The sequence below is a fragment of the Bidens hawaiensis genome, unplaced genomic scaffold, assembly GCF_021521415.1.
Source record: "Bidens hawaiensis isolate Kalapana, Puna unplaced genomic scaffold, B.hawaiensis_p1.1 tig00028494_1, whole genome shotgun sequence".
In the NCBI taxonomy this organism is placed as follows: Eukaryota; Viridiplantae; Streptophyta; class Magnoliopsida; order Asterales; family Asteraceae; genus Bidens; species Bidens hawaiensis.
The window spans coordinates 181,826-200,949 of NW_027494656.1; the positions used below are offsets into that span (position 1 = coordinate 181,826).

At 34.5% G+C, this 19,124-nt stretch overlaps 1 pseudogene; it reads left to right on the plus strand.

Moving 5' to 3' along the window:
• Window positions 1–13,507: 13,507 nt before the first annotated feature.
• LOC143577221 (metal tolerance protein A1 pseudogene) lies at window positions 13,508–14,729 on the plus strand (annotated as a pseudogene).
• The last annotated feature ends 4,395 nt before the right edge of the window (window positions 14,730–19,124 follow it).

Sequence of the window (19,124 nt, forward strand, 5' to 3'; positions counted from 1 at the left end):
ACAATTTTCATTTTTGTCTCCTTTGCATTTTAACTTTTTCCTAATAGTCAATATCTAAGTCTTTAAAATCAACATGAACTGCCTATATGCTTTTCCAAATAAACGTATTGCTTTGTTTGATCGAGATGTTTTTCTGTATTCTGGTACTAAAATGAATACAATTAATAATTTCAACCCAAGACTTGACATTTCAGTTTTATAGCTTCCCTACCACTTTGATAATAAAGCCAAGTTTGCGATCATTAAACTTTTGATACCAGGCCCACCTCGATCCTTTGGATCCATTAATTGATTTCACACAATTGAACAAGTTTTTGTATTTGAAAAACGCCCCCCCCCCCCTCATACACACAATAAGAATTGTCTGCTAATACCTTCAAGAGCATTGATAGCATGCAATTTAGCTTTAAGCATTGGCAAATAATTGATAAGTTGTCAAGAACCGTTTTGATTAATGTGATTACTCGCTTTTCAGCTAGAAAGCTCTGATTCGAACTTATTGATTACCAGCTCCAGTTATTGTTAACGTTCATGTTGGCCCCACTTAAAATGCTCAAATAAATGGATGAAAAGAAACCCCGTTCACAATGAAGTACGTATTTAATCCATGCTTTCGATGTGGTTCAAATTTAAACCCACCCCATATACCATCTTGCTATTGTCAAACTTTAACTTTTTAGTCCAAATGAGAATAAGAAGCATCCCAATATTCTAGCTAAATTGAAGAAATTAGATGACGACCATTTCCCATAAAGATGAGATCGTCTACATAAAACAGATCATCGTCCGCGTAAAATAGATGTGATAGTACCAAGACCAACACATTCTTGGATCAAGTCTATCGAATTCTAGCTTAATCATCTAATGTCTTCTCAAAACCAATTCTGGAAAAATCACCAGATTTTTAACAGAAGAGTCACAGAAAATCTCGTTATTTATCATAGGACCATCCAGTATCTTACTAGAGGGCGATTGAAGACAACCCACTATAGACTTTATAAATACCACATGCTAAGATTGATAGGTAGTTAGCTAACAATTTTTTTTTCTTTTTTAAAGTTTAAACTATAATGCTCAAACACACAGAACAAATGGAGACCAAAACGAGTAAAAAAAGACTAGAATGAGGGAATCACATCCTTAATCATTTCATGGGTCCCTGAATGGCTTGTTTAGTGAAAACAAAAATCCCGTCCGTCGCTGCTAGCCTCGTTTAGTGAAATAGAAGCGACAGTTTTCAAATGAACCAATGAAAGCCCAAAAGAACAAATGGAGACCGCAACGAGTAATAAGCCTAGAATGAGAGAATCACTTCCTTAATCATCCCATGAGTCCCTGAGTTTCCCGTTCAGTGAAAAAAAAAAGCCTAACAGCCCCTGCTAGCCTCCTTAAGTGAAAACAGAAACGATAGTCTTTAAATGAACCAATGAAAGCCCAAAAGATCAAATGGAGACCGCAACGAGTAAAGTAAGACTGGAATGAGGGAATCACCTCCATAATCATCCCATGAGTCCCTGAATGTTCCGTTCAGTGAAAAACAAAAGCCTAACAGTCCTTGCAAGCCTCGTTCAATGAAAACAGAAGCAATAGTTTTCAAACGAACAAATGAAAGGCCAAACGAACAAATGGAAACCGCTACAGGTAAAAGCACACTAGAAAGAGGGAATCACATCCTTAACCACCCCTCGAGTCTCTAATGACCCCCATTCAGTTAATACAAAAGCTCAACAGTCGCTGCTAGCCTCTTTTTGTGAAAACAGAAGCGATGGTTTTTAAACGAACAAATGAAATCCCAAACAAACAAATGGAGACCACAACGAGTAAAAAAGACAAGAATGAGGGAATCACATCCTTAACCACCCCTCAAGTCTCTAATGACTCCATTCAGTTAATACAAAAGCCTCGACAGTCGCTACTAGCCTCGTTCAGTGAAAACAGAATTGACGGTTTTCAAACGAACAAATGAAATCCCAAACGAACAAATGGAGAGCATAACCAGTAAAAAAAAGACTAGAATGAGGGAATCAAATCCATAATCATCTTATGAGTCACTGAATGCCTAAACCAAAAGCCTAACAGTCGCTGATAGCCTCGTTCAATTAGGGATGACAACGGGTCGGGTTTAGGTATTCCCAAACCCATACCCGGTTATAAATGTTCGTCCCAAACCCGTAGGGTTTTAATTGGGTAATTACCCGTCAGGTTTCGGGTTTTCTCATCGCGTTTCGGGTTTTCTATCGGGTTTTAATAAAATGCCCGTTGGGTATACCCAACTCAAAATACGTCGGGTTTCTACCGGGTTTTCACAAAATATAATTAATCGATTACAAAGATGGTTACCATAAAAGCAAAATATCTCAAATAATTGACATAAAAAAGCTTCGACAAATAATACACTTGGAATATAGTAGATACATGCGCGCGTGTACACACACATACACACACTACAATAAGCTATATCAGGTACATCGGGTATATAATCGGGTAGATGGGTCTATGTTATTGAGTAATCGGGTCGGGTAATCGGGTATATTAGAATCCCAAACCCGCGAAAAATTTCAAAACTAATCCCAAACCTTAATGGGTCAGGTATTACCCGTCCCATTTATGTCGGGTTTCGGGTTTCATTGCCATCCCTACGTTCAATGAAAACAGAAGCGACAATTTTCAAGCGAACCAATGAAAGCCCAAAAGAACAATTGGAGACGGCAACGAGTAAAATAAGACTAGAATTAGGGAATCACCTCCTTAATCATCCCATGGGTCCCTGAATGTCACGTTCAGTGAAAAACAAAAGCCTAACAGTCCCTGCTAGCCTCGTTAAGTGAAAACTAAAGCAATAGTTTTCAAACGAACAATTGAAAGCTCAAACGAACAAATGGAGACCCCACCGAGTAAATGAATACTAGAATGAGGGAATCACCTCCTTAATCATCCCATGTGTCCTTTACTGCCTTATTTAGCGAAATACAAAAGCCCGACAGTCGCCGCTAGCCTCATTCATTGAAAACTAAAAGAACGCTTTTCAAATGAACAAAAGAAAGCCTAAACGAACAAATGAAAACCTCAAAGTGTAAAAAAATAGAATAAGGGACTCAAACGAATAAACGAAGCGACACTTTTCAAACGTACTTGATTTAAGACGACAAGATAACACAATGGAGTTAATTGCCATTTTAGTACATGTGGTTTGTCCAATTACGCAACTTTAGTACCGTTTTTGAATTTATTGCAAATGGCCACCTCACTTTTCTAAAACTTGAAATTTTAGTAATTTTTCTAACCCCGACTATTTTTTCCGCTAATTTAGGGGCAAATTAGGAATTTCAATTATTTTATTAATTTTCTCTTTTGCTAACTGACATTTTCATACATGTGGTTTGTTCAATTATGCCACTTTAGTACCATTTTTTGAATTTATTGCAGCTGGATACTTTGATTAGTTTTGGATAGATAGACAAACTTAAAGAGACATTACATATTGTATATTACAATTAAAAGGTAACTAAAATACATGATAGAAGATGAAAACAACCATGAAATGTATAACATATGTTTTAACCTTTTGTTCTTGATTGCCAATTTACTTCTAGTAGCTCAAGATCCGAGTTCATCTTAGCCATTCTTTTTGCATTTTCTTTATGTGCATTGATTTTTTTTTTTTAAATTCGGGTATGATAACAGTTGCACTTTAACACATCGATTACAATCACACAATTTCGCACCTCTTAGTATAACATCCATTGAACTTATAGATGAACGATGGTTGACGAATCACATGGGCAAAATACCATATCGTAATTCATTGAAGGATCAATGAGCATGCGGGGGGGTGGGGGGGGGGGTTGTTCATTTAGGATTAGAGATGATCTTTTAATTGTAATATGTAATGTCTCTCTTGGTTTGCCTATCTATCAAAAACTAATCAAAGTATTCAGTTGCAATAAATTCAAAAAAAAAGGTTACTAAAGTTGCGTAATTGAACAAACCACAAGTATGAAAATGACACTTAGCTCAAAAAAGAAAATAAATAAAATAATCAAAATTACTAATTTGCCCCTGATTTAACGGACAAAATAGACGTGGTTAGAAAATAGTACTAAAATTGCAAGTTTTAGAAAAACGAGGTAACAATTTACAATAAATTAAAAAACGGTACTAAAGTTGCGTAATTGGACAAACCATATGTAGTAAAATAGCACTTAGCTAAAAAAACCCTAAAAAATAATGAAAAGCTAATAATAAAAATCATAACTCAAAATTTAATAAAAAAACAAAAAATGTAAAAACACAAAAATGTTTCCACCGTCATCCTCGTTCTAAAAAAAACTCAAAAAAGAGTAAAACATACAATGTTGATGAAAAAAGATTATTGTGTTTTTTGTTTATTTTCGTCATTCATTGTGTCTTTTTTTTCCTTGACATTGTGTCTTTCTTTGTTGATATTGTGTTATATTACTCAACATTGTGTTATATTTGTTCGTCATTGTACTATATTTTGCGACCTATTGTGCCCTTTTTTATTTATCATTGTGTTGTTTGTTCATTTTCGGCATTGTGTCTTTTCGTCTTTTTTTCTTTGGGAATTTTTTTAGAATGGGAATACCGGGGGGGGGGGGGGGTAATTTTTTCGCTTTTTATTTATATTTTGAGTTATGATTTTTTTATTATTTTTTAAAATTTTGTCTTATGGGTTTTTATATGGCCACAAATCTTTTTCACAATTTTCATTTTTGTCTCCCTTTACATTTTAACTTTTCCCTAATAATCAATACCTAAGGGGCTATTTGGTAGCCTCTTAACAGTCATTAAGAGGCTACCTCTTAATGTCTCATAGCCTCTTAATGGTTAAGAGACAACCTTAAGTCTGAATGGTTTAGAGACTACCTCTAAATGGTTACCTCTTAACCATTCAGACTTAAGGCTACCTCTTAACCATTAAGAGGTAGCTTCTTAATGACTGTTAAGAGGCTACCAAACAACCCCTAAGTCTTTAAAATCATCATGAACTGTCTATATGATTTTCCAAATACATGTATTGTTTTGTTTGATCAAGATGTTTTTCTGTATTTTGGTACTAAAATGAATACAATTAATAATTTGGTTTTAAATAATCCGAACTATGCCCTATTGGCAAATGACAGTCCCAACTTAACACTTGGCTGGTGGCGGTCCCAACTAAAGGTGCATTTATTTCCAACGGTCCACAACTAACGGATTGTTAACACCGTTAGTCTTATGCTTATGTGGCACGCATAGTTGTCAAGAATTTGGTTATGTGGCAGATTACATGTGTGACATTTATCAATTTTGGGTTATTTTATACTTGTATTCTTAATGTAAACCCGACCCGTTTTGTACCCCGAACCTTTCGATATTATCAAAATGATGAATTTTATGTCACATATTTGTTTTATAGTTGTCAGATCTAAAAAAACACCCTTTTCGGTTCTTAAAATGCCCCGAAAACGCTCAAAACGAACTCAGGGACTAAAACTACCTAAATGGAGACTTGAAAGACCCATTTGTAGTTTGTGCTTTCTTAGGTCTATAACCAACCCATTTTCATGCAACACCCTTTATGAAAGACCCATTCAACTTACCCTATATATACACACCCATCTTCTTCATTTGTGCTTGCTTATTTCCTCATTTCTCTCTCAAATTCTTGAATTCTAAGGTTGTTCTTCATAGTTTGACTCTCAAGGTCAAACTAAGCTAATATTTCATTTTAACTAACTTCTCGATACTTAAAGCTTGATGTTACAACATATACAACATATACACTCCTTGTTTACCTTCGGTCTTTCATTTCTCCGGTCTCGTCCGGTTGAAATGTCGGGCTAGTAAGGCAAGGTTACATGAAGGACTTTGTAGTCCTTGTTTATATATTTAACAAATCTAACCATATAACTTGTTATACTTGCTTAACTTCTGCATATTTTAGTTTATTGTTCATATTTTTCAAGTTCCATGGTTGATGTATTGTAAAACACACTTATTTTCCGCGCCTTTTATCTATGTATTATATTATATTTTATGTGTTTTAACTTGTTTTATATAGGTTTTACATAGTTTTTATTATCTTGTAGGTTTTGGGTGAAACAAAGAAAGAAACCGAGCTTTTCGAGGAGCTTAATGGACTTTTACGCATACGATTTCAAGACCAAGCTCAAAGCCCGGCCCATATGCATCATGGAGGCCCAAGTCTTACATTATATCATAATATAAAAAAAATAAAACACCCATAGAAGGTTGCGATCAGCAATAGCAGCAGGAAGGAAGCAAGGGAAAAAAGTTTTTTCGGCTTAGGTTGTGGACTTGTGGCGGCTAGGGAAGGAAGAAGACACAAGAACCAAGCTTCGGGATCGTTTATCATCAGTTGTGGCAGCCGAGAATAGCCCCATACTCATCTTATATCCTTTCATTCATTACTTTGCTCAGTCACTTTCTTATTCTTGCTTAATTGTTAACTAGTTTTGCAATTAATTGAGAGATTGAATTGTTTATGATTAGTATTGATCATTGAATGATTGTTAGGAGGTTTGGAATAGTTTATTTGATGTTTTTTTTGATCAAAAGCTGCTGTCCAAAAATTATGAGAGGCTAAACTTGTTAGTTCTCCCTAGGAATGATGATAATTGTTCATGTTTGATGAGTTTTATGGATTGTTTGATTGATAGACTTTAATTGTTATTGTAAAGTTTGATTTAGACATGAAATAGGTTGTGTTTAAGGGCTGGAAATTTTGGTGATTCATTGCATAAACCCCGTGTGTCGGTGAATTAGTTTTGTGTTGATTGATCGATGCATTGTTTGATTCTAGATTTTGTGTTTAGGGTTTGTTTGCGGTAGGTACAACCGTAGGGTTTTGTTGTGTGAATTTGAGGTTAAAGTACAGCGGTTAGGCACCTTCTTTGAGACCGAGAGGTGATAAGAAGTTAGGGTTGTCTCATTGCCTTTGCATGCTAGAATAAGGATTGCGCGAGAGCGAGTTCGTTTCTTGTCAAGTTTAAGTGTTTTGAGCGACTAGTTGATCTATTTTGGTTTAAGTTGAATTGTTCCTCTATCCTTGGTTGTGTAGTATTCATTGCCATTAGGGTCGAGTGTTGGTGAGACCGAGAGGTAAGTCAACATTAGAACACGTTAACAATTGTTTCCCGGTTTGGTCGTTTTAGGCGATTTTGAGTAGTTTAGGTTTATTGAGTAAGACCGAGAGGTGATCCAGTGAGCCCGAGCGATCCTTAGTCGTGTCATCTTTAGGGACCGGTGTCTTGAAGTCATCCAATCCATTAGCTTGTCAGGCCTACAGTTTGATTCAGACCTAGGTAGACGTTTTTCTCTGTCCAAAGTTAACACAGTTAGTTCCCCGTTAACTTTTCTATTCCAGGTAACTTTTGTCAGTCAGTTTAGTTAGTCCAGTTAAGTAATTAAAAATCAAAAATCAATTAAATATTATTCTTAGGTAGGTTTTGTCTAGGGTTTGTGATCGTTAGCGTCTTACGTGTCCACGTGTTCGATACTCGGACTTCTTAGGTCTATACTACTTGCGATCGGTACACTTGCCGGTTGTGTGTGGTTCAGGATTTTCTTTTTATATTTAAAGCTTATTTGTGAGGGTCATTGTTATAGGGTTATCCGACGCACATCAATGGTATTCGGTATGTGGTGACTAGCCTCGGTTTCATCTCGAGTTGAGAACCAAACCAAAAACTGAACTTTCGTTTAAAAGCTTTATTGTTAACCTTTTGAATGTAAAACTTGAGTATTATTATTTATAAGTTATTTTACAAGTTCCATGGTAATTGGGTATGTGATAACCATCCTCGGTCTTATTCCGAGTCAAGGACCGAACCAAAAACCGAACTAAACCGAGTTCACTTGCTTAAGACACACAAGTGTGTTTTTAGCCACCAAAACTCATATTTTTCTTCAAGATTATATTTTAAAACAATTTTAGTTAATTTCTAAACATACTTGGCATGTCCGCAACCAACTTGATCTTATAACAAGTTCGGACCGATAAAGTCGTATACTCGCTTAACGAACGTTAAGGTTCTTCACAATAGAACTACATACTTGGTTAAGTCTTTTTGATTTTATTGAGTTATCTCATAACATTTATTATTTTGGGAAGTTAACTTTGAGCTTGGTCAAGTATCAAGTCTCGAACCGACAAACCCAAACACTCATTTAAACCTCGTTTTGGTATTCTTATAACCAAGGGTTTTGCAATATTGGATTTTAACCCACATTATTACTTAACATAGGTTGAGTAAAAAAAAACTAGTGAATAGAATACCGAGACCCGATTTCGAGTAAACTTATTTAACAAAACTCGTTTCATTAATTTCTCAAATATTTACATTTTAAACCCTAAACTTTATTTATTTACTTTATTTGTCATGTATTTTATTTTAAACCCTTCCAAGACTACCTACTAACACAAGACCCATTTAATATAGGTCTTGTTCGTTAAACCGATCTCTCCGATTATTCACGACACTATCTTTCAAGTTACTTGTTAATGTGAGTACTTTTTCATCCCCTGTTTTCCATCTTTCATTTTCGGGGTGGCATTGCATACTTATTCAAATTCAAATGATTTATACTTGAGTCTTAAACCACAACACTTATTGTATATGTTTACTTAAATAAATGCTCGATTTGGTGTTATATGCTTTACATGATTATGTGAAAATTCTTGAATGCTAAGGCGAGTAGCCTCTTGAATGCTAAGGCGGGTAGCCTCATCAAAGTATGATCATACGTTAATTCCGAGTATATATGGTATCCCCATATAAAAAGGTGTCGTCAATGTATTCTTATTGACGATTTCATTATTGTCGTCAATGTATTCTTATTGACGGTTTTATTATCTAAATTGTTGCTATTATTTATTGTTTTCATATACTAGTTGTGGATTTCATACGATATACTTATTGTCCAAAACTATGAAAATTGCTCACCAACCTTTGTGTTGATGAACTCTATTTTATGCAATCTTACAGGTTTGATGTTAGCTTGATTGGATTACTTGAAGAAACTTATCATCTTGGCTTTAGGATATTAGAAAATGAAAGGACAAGTTATTTGTTTATCTATCTATTTGGCATTTTTTATGAACAATTGTTGTGTTATTTATGATGATATGGATTTAAATGAGTTGTTTAAATATTATCTCTTTATAGTGTCGTTGTGCAATGAACAATCATGTCGCGCCTCGACGTTTCCGCCTTCATTGGTCGGGGTGTGACAACATGGCATTTTTCTTTTAATATTATATATAAATATTAAATAACACTTTAAAAAATTATTTAACCCAACCTAGCCTCCCGTCACCCCCTTCTATCACCGCAACTTCATCTCCGGCAGTCCGGCTAGCGGAAAGCCACCATCACCACCTTCACTATAAAGCATATTTTCTACATAAAAATTATATTGAGTTTAATCGTTAAACTAAGCCCAAAAACTGGATTAACCTTACATCAGGTTTAGTTTCTTAAACCCAAAACGAGTCTGCCACCGGTTCGTCGAAGAAGATGTAGAAGTATCTCGTAAAATTGAAGCATATTCATTCGCGTTTCACATAAATACTGCAAGTAATCGAAGCTCTTCAGATTTACAAAACCTAATTTAGATCTCAGATCAAAGACGGAAACCGACAACTCGATTTTCCGGTGACGCAGATTCGAAAATACGATGATTGATTACAGATCCTACGAGAGAGAGGGGGGGACAAAGCGACTAGGGTGGCTTCCGCCCCACGTTTGGTGGTTCCACGGTGATGAAAGTGGTGGTCGGAGGAGTCAGATAGGCCACCACCACCTGAGGTTTCTCATGGGGTTCGCAGTAGCCAGAGAATTAAGCGATGGTGGTGGTGGGTTGAAGATGGAGATTGTGTTGGTGAAGGGTTGAAGATGGAGATGGTGGTTGTGTGTTGAAGATGGTGTACAGGAGATGAAGTTGTGGCTAAATAATGTTTTAATGCATTATAATATTATATAACATATTTATAAATAATTTAAAAAGATGAAAATGCAACGTAAGCTGCCACGTAATCAATTTTTGACAGCTATGCGTGCCACATAAGCATAAGACTAACGGAGTTAACATCTCGTTAGTGGCGGACCATTGGAAACAAATACACATTTAGTTGGGACCGTCATCAGCCAAGTGTTAAATTGGGACTGTTATTTGCCAACAAGGCATAGTTTGGATTATTTAAAACCAATTTTCCTAATAATTTCAACCCGAAGACTTGACATTTCAATTTTATAGCTTCCCTACCACTTTGATAATAAAGCCAAGTTTGCGGTCATTAAACTTTTGATACCAGGCCCACCTCGATCCTTTGGATCCATTAATTGATTCCACACAATTGAACAAGTTTTTGTATTTGAAAAACGCAACCCCCCCCCCCCCATAAGAATTGTCTACGAATACCTTCAAGAGCATTGATAGCATGCAATTCGGCTTTAAGCATTGACAAATAATTGATAAGTCGTCAACATAAGCATAAGACTAACGGAGTTAACATCTCGTTAGTGGCGGACCATTGGAAACAAATACACATTTAGTTGGGACCGTCATCAGCCAAGTGTTAAATTGGGACTGTTATTTGCCAACAAGGCATAGTTTGGATTATTTAAAACCAATTTTCCTAATAATTTCAACCCGAAGACTTGACATTTCAATTTTATAGCTTCCCTACCACTTTGATAATAAAGCCAAGTTTGCGGTCATTAAACTTTTGATACCAGGCCCACCTCGATCCTTTGGATCCATTAATTGATTCCACACAATTGAACAAGTTTTTGTATTTGAAAAACGCAACCCCCCCCCCCCATAAGAATTGTCTACGAATACCTTCAAGAGCATTGATAGCATGCAATTCGGCTTTAAGCATTGACAAATAATTGATAAGTCGTCAACATAAGCATAAGACTAACGGAGTTAACATCTCGTTAGTGGCGGACAATTGGAAACAAATACACATTTAGTTGGGACCGTCATCAGCCAAGTGTTAAATTGGGACTGTTATTTGCCAACAAGGCATAGTTTGGATTATTTAAAACCAATTTTCCTAATAATTTCAACCCGAAGACTTGACATTTCAATTTTATAGCTTCCCTACCACTTTGATAATAAAGCCAAGTTTGCGGTCATTAAACTTTTGATACCAGGCCCACCTCGATCCTTTGGATCCATTAATTGATTCCACACAATTGAACAAGTTTTTGTATTTGAAAAACGCCACCCCCCCATAAGAATTGTCTACGAATACCTTCAAGAGCATTGATAGCATGCAATTCGGCTTTAAGCATTGACAAATAATTGATAAGTCGTCAAGAACCGTTTTGATTAATGTGATTACTTGCTTTTCAGCTAGAAAACTTTGATTCGAACTTATCAATTACCAGCTTCCAGTTCATGTTGGCCCCACTTAAAATGCTCAAATAAATGTATAGAAATAAACCCCGTTCACAATGAAGTACGCATTTGATCCATGCTTTCGATGTGGTTCAAATTTAAACCCACCCCATATACCATCTTTCTATTGTTAAAATTTAACATTTTAGTCCAAATGAGAATAAGAAGCATCTCAATATTCTAGCTAAGTTGAAGAAATTAGATGACGACCATTCCCTATAAAGATGAGATCGTCTACTTAAAACAGATGATCGCCCGCGTAAAATAGATGTGATAGTACAAAGACCAACACGTTCTTGGATTAAGTCTATTGAATTTTAGCTTAATCATTGAATGTCTTCTCAAAACCAATTCCGAAAAAATCACCGGCTTTTTAATGTAAGAGTCACCGAAAATCTCGTTAATTATCATAGGACCATCCACTATCTTAGTAGAGGGCGATTGAAAACCCACTATAGACTTTATAAATACCACATGTTAAGATTTATAGGTAGTTATGGCTAACATTGTTTTTTCTTTTTTAAAGTTTAAACTATAATGCTCAAACACACAAAACACTCTAAAAGCTTCTAAAAGCTCCCTGCCAAACATACCTTAAAAGCTTTTTCTCATGACTTAAAAACTTCAAACTTTTTCAATCAAACAAGGCTTTTAATTGAGTATGAGCTTTTTCTTAAAAGCTTTGAGCTCCTAAAAGCTTCTAAAAGCTCTTTGCCAAACATACCCATAAAAGCTTTTACATTTGAATTTACAAGTTTGGTACTTGAACTTTCATCAACTTTTGTTAATTTATATAATGGTTACATATTTTACCCTTATTCAAAACTAACTACCCCCACGACGTTTTAAAAGACCATAAATTTTTCACACGTTAATATTTTTTTAAATAAATTATATAATAAAAAAGAACATTTTATTCTCTTTAATTTGAGTATGATATTGCTATACTTTTTTAACTTAAAAAATTAGTATAGTACGTGGTTATCGCTTATGATTGATAACAAATCGAGTCAGACGAGCTTGGGTCATGTGTAAGACCAAAGTAGGGTCGGAACAAGTTGATACAAAAAGGGTTAATTTAGTTTGGTTCGTGTCGGTACGGCTTTGAGTCGAAAGGGGCCAGATCAGAACATGTTTCAGATTAAAACAGTGCGAAGTTGGAAAGGGTTTCAGATCAAAAGAGGTTGGTTTAAAAAATTATCTATCTGAAATTACTGTATATTTCAGCTTTGTTTCTTGATTTTCGCCACCGGTTACACGTTTACTGCCTTTGCATGAAGTACATGTCTGCATTCGGGTTACGTGTGCACTATTATCAAGTGAATCACGTGCCGAAACTGATTATGCAGTTGATGTCAGGTTGCGCTTCGCCGCACCGTGCGAGCACCCAATTAGTTTTATTAAAAGCTTCCAGCTACTCTGACAAACACCTAAATATATCTAAAAAGCTATAGGTAACAGCTACATCTACCGGCCTCTAGCTTCCAGCTAACAGTCAACAGCTAGTTTGGCCAAACAAACCATGATATTTTCTCTGGGTTCCTCACTTCCTCAAAATGATTGAATGAAAATGATCACATTAGTCACTGATATGTCACTCATCCGAATTAGCCGTTAAAAAAATAATATTTATTATTAATTACTAATTATTAATTAATTAATTAAAGAGATAGTTATTCAAGTATCCAACGTCCCAACCCAATTTGAAAACCCTAAAAATATACATACATATTCTCTATATAAGACGGTGTCAGCTTCTTCTATAATCACCATCATCAACTCAGAGGCTCTTTAACGCCATCTTATTTCTCAGGTAAACCTTCCGATTCTCAACTGATTCCACCTGTAATTAGTTATATCCTTCGAATCACTTCGTTGCTTTTTCGAATATGCTCTTCTGAATCTATTATTCCTTAGTTTTTTTTTTAAAATATTATTCAATATTTGTTTGCACAATTCTTCTTATTATCATTTGAGCCCTAGAGTTACCAGATCCACTGCCTCATGTAATTAGTTAATTAATTAATTAATTAGTTACCAATTGAGCATTTAAATGAAACTATTTAAATTACAGATGGATAACCAGAGGATTGACATAACCGAAGAGAACCGGTCTGCCGGAACAAAAGTCTGCGACGGTGCATCCTGCGGGTTCTCGGACGCTAAAACGAGTTCTCGGGAGGCGAAAGAGCGGTCGGATTCGATGTGGAAGCTTTGGGGCGGGGTTATATTGTGTTTTATTTTCATGGGAGTTGAGGTGTTTGGTGGGATTAAAGCCAACAGTCTTGCGATATTAACCGATGCGGCGCATTTGTTGTCTGATGTTGCTGCGTTTGCGATTTCGTTGTTTTCGGTTTGGGCTTCGGGTTGGGAGGCCACGCCTCGACAGTCCTACGGGTTTTTCAGGATTGAGATACTCGGGACATTGGTGTCGATTCAGATTATTTGGTTGCTTACTGGGATTTTGGTGTATGAGGCGATAGAGCGGCTAGTTCATGGGACGGTCGAGGTTGCTGGTGGGCTTATGTTTGGTGTTGCCGCGTTCGGCTTGGTTGTTAACATTCTTATGATGTTTATTCTCGGCCATGACCATGGCCATGGTCACGGACATCATGGTCACGGTCATGATCACGGACACCATGGTCATGATCATGGGCCTGGTGAGGATGTTGAAGATGTAAACGTCCATGGAGTCAGCGTGACAACGCACCGACATCATCATGAACATGACCATGACCATGATCATGAACATGACCATGACCATGATCATAAGCCTTTGTTGAAGACTTACGCCGGAGATCAAGTTAAAGAAAAGAAAAGGATAGGGAATGTTAATGTTCAAGGCGCATATCTTCATGTATTAGGCGATTCGATCCAAAGTATCGGTGTGATGATTGGGGCTGCAATCATATGGTACAATCCTGATTTGAAGATAATCGATCCCATCTGCACGTTATTGTTTTCCGTTATTGTGCTGTATACAACGATCAATATGCTGCGTGACATTTTGGAGGTTTTGATGGAGAGTACGCCGCGAGAGATTGATGCAACGAGTCTTGAACGGGGTCTTTGCGAGATAGATGAAGTGGTTGCTATTCACGAGTTGCATATTTGGGCGATAACGGTTGGGAAGGTGTTGTTAGCTTGTCATGTGAGAATTAGGCCTGAAGCGGATGCCGATTTGGTGTTGGATAAAGTGGTGGATTATATTAAAAGGGAGTATAATATTAGTCATGTTACAATTCAGATTGAGCGTGAATAGATTTACGAGGTTTGCGTTTTATGTATGGAATTCGTGAATGGCGATCTTTGAATGTGTCCGAAAGACGAATGAAGCAAATCCCGAGTTTTTACTCTGCATTTTGTGTGGGAAGTGATGAAAACCGGCTTCTTGCAGAGGTAATTGTTGATAATAATTGATATGGTCGTTTGTAGTCATGAACTTCTTATTTTATGCATTACGTTTAGGTATGGTTTTTGGACAATAGTTTATTTTCAGTTCATTAGCTTTCTATGAATGCATATATTTTTGAACATTTGTATCATCGACACCTCCTGTCGTTCAATATCGTCTAATTTACCCGCAGGATGTTAATAGAACTGCTTTAATTTACCCAAGTGGAGAATTTCTAGTAGGTAACAATACTAGAATTACTCGCACCGAAGTGTGCTTCATCATACACGATCAGTGCACCAAAGCGTGTTTTGAGGTGGGATATTCCTTAATTCCTCGTACTTGTCGTGGGTGGAACAATGTTTGTGTAGGGTGTTACAATCATGATTTTATGTACTCATCGTCCTTGATGATGTTTGTCTCACCGTAACAATCAAGGGCCTAACGTGTTGTCAACGCCCTCGGGGACTTGCTTTTGATAAGATTTGCTCTCGTATTATAATTATAAGCATATTTGAAAGTGAGTGGCCTTGATTTTATTTGTAATGTCTGACCCATTGCATCAACTAATGTATAGTCTAGTTTTGTTTGCTCACATGGTCATAAATTTGTTTTGATTGCTACCACCAAACCCTCGCTTAGCTGTGGAGTTCTTTTCTTATTCACGACTAGGACTTTTAAAACGTGATGATGACAATTAAGGTAGAGCATTTATGTGTGGGACATCTCTCTTGTATATGACCGACCACTTGGTTTGTGTCTTTTCGGTCACAAAGTTAGTGGATGACATTATTATTATTATATATGTTAAAAGGGGGATTTCTTCCTCCTCACATATTTAAGGTTTTTTTTTTCTTTTTTTCTATAGTCCACTATTGTGTTTGCTTAAATTTTACTTTATTAGTTGTAATGTTTATATGTTTTAACCTTTAAAAACATTATAGATCGGTACACTATTAAATGGTTTTTATTCTCTTTATTTTATTTTTTGTTTCAACTAATTATAATATTTAACAAACTAGGTTTCTAAATCTTAAACTTAGGCAAGTGTCAGCTTTACATGTTTTAGTTGTCGGTTAAAATTTTCTTAAACTTTGCTTTTGTATATTATAATCGTTTCGACATTTGATACCATGCCTTTAAAATATGACTTTTTGGCTTACTAATTCATGTTTATCAATTTGTTCTGGTACTGCCGATACTAACCGAATTTGCGTTGGTTCACAGCTGTAACGTGCTGGTTTTTTTGTTTCACATATGATAATTTATTGTATTTTGGCATTGATAGGTTTATTTCTTTTGTTTACCTTCGATGTCGTAACCCGATACAGGCTGATTTCGCATCGACTCACAGCGTATTCGTGGTTTCACGTTTGTACTTATAGTTCGGTTTAATGGTCTCGTCATGAAACGCGGGGTCCTAAATCTTAGTTTAAATTATAATGATACTGGCTAAAAATGCAATTAATATTTTTTCCTTACAAGTAGAAAACAGAATATTTCTTTAATGACTACAAGAATATTTTGTCTCTTGTACATGACCGTTGTGTGACATCTAGGGTTTGTTTAGTATTAGGCAATGGAATGAATGAATGAATGAAATGAGCGGGGTAATAGAATGAACAAATAAATGAAATGGATCATTACCATTCCATTGTCTTTTTGGTTACCATATAGGAATGAAATTAATCATCACTTTTATATTATTTTTTTAAAGGGAAAATCTCATAGAATAGTAACCAACTTTCAAAAGTGTTCCAATTAGGTCATTGATGCATATTTTCCCCAAATTCAGCCACTAACTCTTCAAATCAAGTCTCACCGAATTTTTTGTGCGTCAAGAAAGAAATGGAGGATAAAATGTGGAGGTCAGAATTTACAATATATGTAGTTAAATTTAAAAAATAAAAAAAAGTTAATTATATTAAAACTTAAAAATAAAAATAAAAATTCACGTCGCCACTCAACGCCAACTCCAAAAAAAAGATAAAATTATTTTCAATGTGAAAGAAAAAAGAAAGATGCTAAAAAACATGTTAAAACCTTTAATTTAATCAAACATGAAAGTTGAGTGACTTAATTGGAACATTGTTTAAATTTGAGTGACCTAATTGGAACACTTTTGAAAGTTGGTTACTATTCTATGAAGTTGTCCCTTTTTTAAATAGTAAATTACACACACGTACTATTTTTATTAATTAATAGAGGAAATAACATAGCAATGATATAATAATATAAACAAAATTATAAATATAATTATAACAATAATAGTTATCTATAATATATATAAATGAAAACCCTAAAATCATACGTGTCGTGATGTGGTCGCTCCCCCCTTTTATGGAAGCTACCGTATTGCTTGATTTTTAAATGGAGGTCTACCATTGATTTAACCCAAATTCATGGGTTCGGGTTTACCAAAACCAGATAGTTCTTAAACTGGTTATAATATCTCATTAAATTATAAATTAATCTTACCAATTATTTGATATGAAATCCTATAAAATAGGGATATACTCAAATTTAATATCCAATTTAAAAAGAAAAAGATATTATTTATAATTAATAAATAATTTTTTAGTAAAAAACATAAGCAGGTCATGGGTCACCAAATCTAGATAGCTTTTAAACGGGTTATAACATATATATCATTTATTTATGAAACTCTTTCATCATCAAACCATAAGTATATTATTAACTTTCTTACAATAAAGAAAATTAAAATCCAAAAAATAAATATTAAAAAACAAAAAATGTAAAACAACCATTCTCTCAAGCCATCAGATTCCTTTATTTGCAAATGAAGGCTTCTCACGCATTTGACCCGAATTCACGAGTAAAGGTCTCCCCAAACTCAGATAGCTCTTAAACGGGTTATAACATCTCATTATATTAAAAATTAATCTCATCAAATATTTGATATGAAAATCCTTAGGGATATACTAAAAATTAACATCTTATTTTATTTAACAAAAGATATTATTTATAATTAAGAAACAATTTTATAATAAATAAAATAAACGGGTAATGGGTATCACCAAACCTAGATAGCTTTTAAACCGGATTATAACATATCATTTATTTGTGAAACTATTTTATCATCAAACCTCAAGTATATTAATTATTAACTTTCTTACAATAAATAAAATTAAAATCTATATATATATATATATATATATATGTGTGTGTGTATATATATATATTAAAAACGAATAATGTAAAACAACCCCCGTAATACGGGAGATAAAATCTAATATTATAATAGAAAAGTAGCATCGATAACAAAATAATAATTATAATAATTATACAGTAGTAGAAAAAATAATATTGATAGTAAAATAATAATTATAATATTTATTTTATTATTATAGATGACTTTTTTTCATTCCATTCTTTAAAGGAATGAAAAAAACAATTTATTTTAATAAATGAAAAAATCTATATATGGAAAGAATTACATTCCTTTGGATTGATCATCTCATTGATATATGACAACCAAACATGCTTACTTCTATTCTTTTGGAATGACCAATTTCATTCCAACCTTTATTACTTTATACTAAACACTACCTTATTGACCAAATCAACTGTCGTGATTTTGAGTTAGGTTTTTATCTTGTCAGAAATTCACACCTCTACCCACGGGTGCCGGTATACCCTTTGATGATCTTGTATGGTTAATACTCGTAGGGTTGTCCAATACCCAAAACCCGATCTTAAGCTTACCTAAAAACCGATTTGAAATATAAAATATGTTAAGGGCAAGTATCATAAAACACCAAATATTTTTTGTTTTTTCTTATAAAGTCTCTCAACAATGTTTTGCATATTAAATTCATCACACATGTTAAGTTTGAGCTCAAATTTGAAAAAGTTTTCTCAACTTAAAATCAATTCTTCTGAACATATTTCTTACGCGTCCTTTATTTTCCTTACGTGCCTTATAATTTCTTATCTGGGTTGTTTCTTAAAACAGTTTGGATGGCTTGGTCCTAAGTTGTTCTAAAATAGAATTTCACAATTTTGTTCGAATTTAACATGTTTAAGGACTTTACTATGCGGAATATTGTTAAAAGAATTTTGTGAGAAAAAATAGAAAATATGTTGGTTTTTATGATATTTGCCCATACTTATACACATACTAATAGTTCTATAATTTTAATAATTTCAAGTCTCTTAATCATTTTCATCATACTATTTATTATGTTTTTTTTAAGATCATATGAGTAATATATATGATTTTGTTGCGGATAAACAGATTCAAATAATCAGATTAGTATCATCTAGCTTCATCCCT